Consider the following 7,954-nt stretch of genomic DNA (forward strand, 5'->3'; position numbering starts at 1 on the left):
TATGCCCATATATGGAGATCTCTGTAGGACCCGTATTGACCATCTGTTTGCCTGTGTCCATTTATGCTCATATATGGAGATATCTGTATCTGTCTGTCTGCATCCATTTCATGCCCATATATGGAGATCTCTGTATCTGATGTCTGTGTCCGTTTATGCCCATTATGGAGATCTCTGCATCTGTTAGTGCCCCCGACTACCTGCTGCGGCGGGAAACACGCGCGCCGAATTTAAAATAGGGAATGAATGCCCCACCCTTTAATGCAAACCCCATTATACCTGTTGTCATAGGACCCGTTTTGACCATCTGTTTGCCTTTGTCCACTTATACCCATATATGGAGATCTCTGCAGACACAGTACCGGTTCCGGCCCTACCCTTTAATGCAAACCCCATTATACCTGTTGTCATAGGACCCGTTTTGACCATCAGTTTGCCTTTGTCCACTTATGCCCATATATGGAGATCTCTGCAGACACAGTACCAGTTCCGGCCCTACCCTATAATGCAAACCCCATTATACCTGTTGTCATAGGACCCGTTTTGACCATCTGTTTGCCTTTGTCCACTTATGCCCATATATGGAGATCTCTGCAGACACAGCACCCCTTACTTTACTTACAGAGCGCCCCGGAGTTCCCTAGCCACTGGGCTCCTTATTCCCCTTTATTATTTAAGTTTAGCGTGAGAGGGAACTGCCCGGGCTTATCCACATTATTCACCTGGTTCTCTTAAAGGCACAGCCCGCTAATTCCCCTGAACCCAACCGCTCTGAAGAGCACCCTGAACTTTGCTCACCTCGAAGTGAGAGGAAGAAAGACTTTAGTTTATGCCACACATTTTTAGTTGACTCATCTAGCGTATGTGATGTCAGAGCCTTTTATGAAGTGATGTCACAATGAGTCAGCGCTTGCTCCGGAACAGCCCGATGTCAGTCATCTCCGCATAAGGAGATTCCAAATCTTTCGTGCCGGATCCAAAAAACTGTGTATCGGGTCGGGTCGAGGCCTAGCTAAGAACGTAGGCAAAGGTCTGAGCTGTCTGTGTGCGAAACTTGGAGTCTGTAGCACCAACCATGTGCTGTCAGGGCTCATCCATGCGATTCGGGCCATTCAGATTCGGCGTCCATTGGCTTCAATTAGTAGTCAGGACTCCGCATATGGAGATTCCGAACCTTTAGCGTTGGTTCCGGAAAACCGCATATCGGGTCGGGTCGAGGCCTAGCTAAGAACGTAGGCAAAGGTCTGAGCTATCTGCGTGCGAAATTTGGAGTCTGTAGCACCAACCATGTGCTGTCAGGGCTCATCCATGCGATTCGGCCCAATTCGGCCTCGGCTTCAATTAGTAGTCACGAATATGTATGTCAAGTCCAGTTATTTCTTTTCATACATAGCACAGTTGACCAGTACTTTCCCATGTAGGATGACAAAACAGAAACACATGATATCCATAATAATAGTGCAGGACTTAATGTCTGGGAGATTATTCCATAGTTTGAGGCCAGCAATAGAAAAAGCCCAGTCACCTTTGGTTTTGAGGCGTGTATGGGGAACTGAAGGGAGGTGTATGCTATTTTCAAAATACCATGGTTGTCTCCATGTTTCATGTTGTGCATATTGATAGATCTATGTCACTGATCTAAGTACAGATCTTAGTCTCACATAAACATATCATTTTTCTAAATGTACATACTTTGAAACATACATCAAAGCAGACTTTGGTTTCACCATGACATTGCATGGTTTTGAAACATATGTCCTTTCCTGGTACCCTATGAATAATATTGAGTCTTGAACTTTCACAGTGATGACAGTTGGCACCTGTATTGGACTTGATATACTTCATATACTATTTATACCTCACCTCCTGTTGTCTTGACACAACGCTGATGAAGACCTGTTTGGTTGAAACCCATCAGTTCTTTCTGTTCGTGAGAGGTAAATAAAAGGTAAGAACCCTCCACTCAGCCTGTGCGACAGAGACACAAAACACAACATTTGGTTGTACCATGGAACAGTACTTGTTTGGGGTTGGCCTGTTAAACATGTTAAACAGCTGGGTGTTTGCGGATGAGCTTTTGAACAGAGTCAATTTGTCTCTGTGCTAGATGATACTGTCAGAGCTAATGCTATGTTGAACTAAGTTGAGCTGATTGTACTATGCTTCTCCCATAATAGCTGTACCGCATGAACACAGTAGGCAGAGATCAAGCCATATGAGCACACGCCTTGCCCATACATAACTCAAAGTCTGCAGATACTTCTGAGTGCGCACATCCCTGGGTATGGACTACTAGCGTATAGCGAAACACAAGTTGATCCAGGAAGATGCTCTGATCAGGTACAAATCACACCTGATAGTTACAACATCTCTTCTGATACCGTACCTCTCAGTTTTTACATCCCATGTATAATTAACATTTTACAACATGGAATGAAGCACTAAAAAGCACTGTCTGGAAAGAGAAGAAAAGCAAAGATGATTCATATTATTGAGAATAACAATCTTACATTTGCATGTGGCTAGCTGGACACAGGGCCTGCCCTGGCAGTGGTCTGCCCTCCCGCCAAACTTTCCATGTTTCTTCGATGTGGTGATGGTGGTGTTGGTGTAGTACACGCTGACACTATGTCATACTTTCCTCCGTAGCAGCTGTGCTGAAGTTTTCCCCTGGGTCTTGACCAGAGTGACCGTCATCCGTCTGTCTGATGCTGTAGTGTCCGTCCTTTTAGCAGACTACAAAGAACCTTGGAAGAGTCATATTCTGTTTTAACTGCTTCGCTGTTAATATTTGGTATAAATCTGACATAGATGGATGAACATATGTGTCCAAAGAGACAAACTTTGCTGTAATGCTTTCTTTTTTGTCAAACCAAAAGACTTGCTCCTGAGGGAAAAATGTCAGTGTTACTAATCTTCAAACATGGTCGGGTACATACGGTATAATAAAGGACAGTAATGATGACTCACTGTTATGCCTAATGTATGCTCCATCATACGACAAAGTACAAGTCAGGCTTCAGTATCAACAAATTCCAGTTTCAGCTAAAACAAGGGTCCACGGTTTATAAAGCATCCCTATAAAATACTATAGAATAGTAGAAAATCGTTCGGTTTCAGTTTCCAATTAATGACCAAATTACACAATGGCCTTTTTTCCCCTTACACAAGTGGAAAGTTTCACTTCAATGAATGCACAAATTCCTTATTCATCAGTTGCAAAGGTCAGCAAATTTACTCACTCAGCAGTAACGTTACCGGGAAGTTCATGCCGCAAATATTCCCTAAACATTAACTCTGTGAATCCTCCAAGGTTTATTTGTTACAAATGTGCAGAAATGTCCACTCTAAAATATTTCACATAATATGCTGGTATGTTCAGTGCAGCCCCACCACCATGTAATGCATGAAAAGATTTGACATCTCTGTGACTTTGGACAATGGGATAGGGCTCGATTATTTAGGGGTTGATGGGAATCTATGAAGAAAATAGTGCACGCACATCCGTGGCCCAGGTGCTAGACAAGCAGAATCATCAAGCGCTTGTGAGCTTGTAGATCGGCTATTTTCGGCAAAGAAGTTTGGTGTTGAGGGAGAAAAGAGCACACTAATTGTCATGTTTATTATGTATTGACAGTTCAAGTGGTTAAATATCTGAAAACACAAATTGACATGAATCCAAAATACACTGATGATTGTGCTGTCAAACGATTAAACTACCGGTATATGGAATCTACGAAAAGGTTGTGGGGGTCCCTGCTTCATCTCTCTCTCAACTAAGGGGTCCTTGGCCTGAAAACGTTGAAGACCCCTGATTTACTGAAGAGTCTGGACACTGGATGGATAGGAAGCTCATCAGGACATGTCCTGATGAAGGACATGTCTCGAAACATGGACCAGCAATAAAGTTACAAAGCTTCCTATCCATCCAGTGTGCAGACTCTATGTGTCCTTCTTGATGGGAATCTATGCCTCTGTGTTTGATATCCCCCACTCTGGTCATTCATTTATATCGCCGGTAGATATAAGCAGTTTTATCCCTCCTTCCGATCAGACTGAATGAACTATATGCATTTCCTTTTGGGAAAAGTAGGCTGTCTGATATGATCTTTACTGTATGTTTGATAACATCACTATTTAACAATTTAATACAAACAATTATGTTAACCACAATCCATTTTTCACAGTTTTGTAAGAAATGTACGTTATATTAACCACCTGACAAAATATATCCTATATAGCAGATGAGCTATTTTCACTGTTGTACAATGAAGCTAGGGAGTTCAGAAAATGTACCTCCCTCTGTTTTTGTTGTTTTTTTTTTTTTACAAATTGAACCCTCTATATAGGTTTTATGGTGATTGGACTGTGACATGGTTGATTATCATAATCTCACTTGTCTCACCTCAAAAGTGCCAATGCATGAAGCAGACACTGCTTTTGGGAAAGGAGGGTCTTGTGGTCTGTGATGTACCGGTAGGTAGAGGGGGGCAGAGAAGAGGGGAGAAAGGAGGTGAAGGGGGGAGTACGAGAAAGTGGGAGGAGCTTGGATGGGTGTGGAGCTGTCATCCCATTGAGGGGAGTAGCTGTGGTGTTTTGATCAAGATCCAACAGACGTGGGAGCAGGCGAGGGAGAGGGAGAGAGAGCACACGCAAGAGAAATTTCCACCCACCCGACAAGGAGACACACTCATAAACAGGAGAGGGACAGAGTGAGAGTCAGAAGGACACAAGAACTCAGGGTTGAAAGAGCAAGGAGGAGAGAGGGAGACAGAAACAGAGTTTCATTCACAGGGGAGTTGTTGTGTTGCTCACAGAGAAATACTCAACACACCCTAATAAACACTTGAGTGTGCCACCCTGACAGAAAAGCAGAAAGCCGCAAACCCTAGACACTAGTACCTTCACTGAGAGAGGAAAAGTCCTAAGAGGACGCACACATACATACAAAGTGTGTGGACACACACACATACACTCACACAGACACTTGCTCCCACACTCATACACACACACTCTGGGGTGAAGTGCAGATCCAGTCCATCCAAGCAAGTGGAGCATCTGGAAGGAAAGAGGAAGCGAGTGGATGGATGCCTTTTGCAGACTCAGTGGCTTGGACCCTCTATGGGTGAGTGACCCTCTGGTTATTGTAAAGTCTAATTTATACTGTGTGAGACAAGCCATGGCTCGTGGCTCATGCCTGGTGGCTCTGTGCATTGTGAGCCCTAAGCCAGGAGCTATGAGCCATGAGCCACAGAGCTATGAGCCATGTGCAATGAGCCATGCCTCCTCACAGAGTATTATGCTTAACATTGTGTTGATCTCAATTGAGCAATGACACAGTATACTATACTATACTGGACATGGTTAGGGTTCATATTTATATCATTATCATTGATTTGTCATAGATTTTTCAGCAAAACCGAGTGTACTGTATTTCAGTGGTTCTCAACCTGTGGGTCGGGACCCCCAGGGGGGTCCCCACATTATTTTGGGGGGTCCCCAGATGATTAACTTAATGTGCAACATTGTTTTCTCACTCAACAGTAAACAAACCAACATAAAGTTTAAGTGTATAGAGTGTATATGCACATTTCTAAAGTGATAATTTAAAGACTTTTTAATACCTCTAAAATGACAAGTTAAACATTGGCCAAATTGTCAAATAGAAATTGTGAAAATAGACAATCTACATGCTCACAACGCCTCGCAACGCGAGGCGTTGTGAGCATGTAGATCTGCTATTTTCACAATAGGACCGTGATATACCAAATGTAATGCCTCAACTCTTAGTTCTTGTCAGGGTAGGGGGTCCCCAGTTCAAATATGATTATTTTGGGGGTCGCGGCCTGAAAAGGTTGAGAACCACTGCTATACTATACTGGACATGGTTAGGGTTCATATTTATATCTATCATTGATTTGTCACAGATTTGTCAGCAAAAGCGAGTGTACTGTAATTGACCCACTGACCTACAGTAGTACGTTTCCATTTTCATAGCATAAATGTTAGGCACGTAAACATTGTGTAACTGTTACTGTGCTTATTTAATATTCCTCTCTTGTTGGTTCCTTGGCTACCAGTGACGGTGTTCAGTGATGTCACTGGTTCATTCTGACCCAGAAGGGCATTATCATCTAAAGGGAACTCATTGAATGGCTCAGCAGAGCCCTTGAAAGTCAGTTGGCAGGACACAGGGGGGCAGGAAAGCACCATGCTCTGTCTGCACTGACCTTCTCAGTTTACAGTCTTTACCTATGTGAGAGTGCATTAGAAACCCAAACTAATGTGACGCTGAAGGGAATTTACCTCAGATGGGCATCAGAGCATCAATATTGTTTTGTTTCTGACATATGATTCAGCGCAACGTGACGTTGAAGCGTCAGTTAGTCACTTTCTGATGTGATCACTTGTATATTAGCAAACCTCGACATTCCGTATCTCGGCTAGAAAATGAGTCAGGCATTGATCCAAATAGAATGCCAAAGTCAATGAGAGCACTTGGTCCCAGCTTGACCCACTCTCTCCCTCTCTCTCTCTCTCTCTCTCTCTCTCTCTCTCTCTCTCGCTCTCGCTCTCTCTCTCTCTCTCTCTCTCTCTCTCTCTCTCTCTCTCTCTCTCTCTCTCCCCCCCCCCCCCCCACACTCTCTCTCTCCCCCCACTCTCTCTTCCAAATCCGCTGACCGCTAGAATATGTTATGACACTTGCCCACTGGATACTGGATGAAAGAAAGTGACAGCATAAAGTCCACAATTATTTATTTAACTCTGTTAATTATTATTAACAGAGTTTCTTTCTTGGCTGTGTGGCTTAGGAAATACTGTAGATTAGAATATGAACAATACTCCATGCTTTATGTGGGCTCTGTGATTTCTTATTGAAGAGTCATACTCTATAGGCAATGTTTTTATCTTGCATGGCAACAAAGTACTTTAGTTAATTGTAGCAGTCAACCAGATAATCCTATATTATTCTAACGCTGAACTGTCACTGCTTGCAGTTAAATACCGGCAATGGCCTTCGGGTAGTACGGTAGTAGTACTGGCCTGGGAATTTATATGACTTTAATAATGATATTGCCGTGCACAGTACAGCTATCAACCCAGAGGGTGAGGTTTCATGCAACACCCTCCCTCCAAGCTGGATAGGGTGAAAGTATTTGAATGAGACTGTATCCATTTAATCTTCTCAAACCATCCTGTAATTTGCGTGAGAGCACAAGGCTAGGTAAGACTCTCAAAACAATGATACAGTCCTTCATACTTAGTTCATCTCAAGGCGAGCGGATGCTCTGAGACATTAAAGCGCCATTATTTTTATGAAGATTTGCCAATCAAGTATCCAGTTTACAAATCATAGCATACTCACACCAAATGGATTACTTGTTTTGGTTGACATTTTGGCAATGCATGGGTTGTATTAGAATGGAAGAGTGCCATCTTCCTGTAAAAGAGGACAGGGTATAACTTCCAAGCCGCAGTTAGACTCTGCATCTTTGCAGAGATTGTAGGAAAGGCACAAACAGCTTTTGTAAAACTGAGTGTAGAGGGTTCTTTCCTTCCATTTCGCATCACTTCGCTGACAGGTAAAAAGTGGACACCCTTCTGTGATCCAAAACTGTTCGTTTGTCCAATTCCACTGTAACCACATCAGCGTACACTAGTACAGCAAGTCGACCAAGAAAGAGCTGGTTTGACAAGATTCATTTCTTACATAAACGTGTTCACCTGCCTGCTGGAATCTGAAGGTTCTGTGAAAGATACCTCCCACTCACTGGCTCTCAAGCCATTTATTATGACATCAGCAGTGTCCACTAAGAAGGCAATAGTGTACAGTACGAGTGCAAACCTAAGCAATGCATGCTGTAAAGATGTATACGGGAATACTACTTTAATGACAGCTTTATAAAATGTTGTGCACCAGTGCTGATTTCAGTGAGGTCATGTACAACCCAAA

This window comes from Nannobrachium achirus (assembly GCF_963921795.1).
Source record: "Nannobrachium achirus genome assembly, chromosome: 3".
In the NCBI taxonomy this organism is placed as follows: domain Eukaryota; kingdom Metazoa; phylum Chordata; class Actinopteri; order Myctophiformes; family Myctophidae; genus Nannobrachium; species Nannobrachium achirus.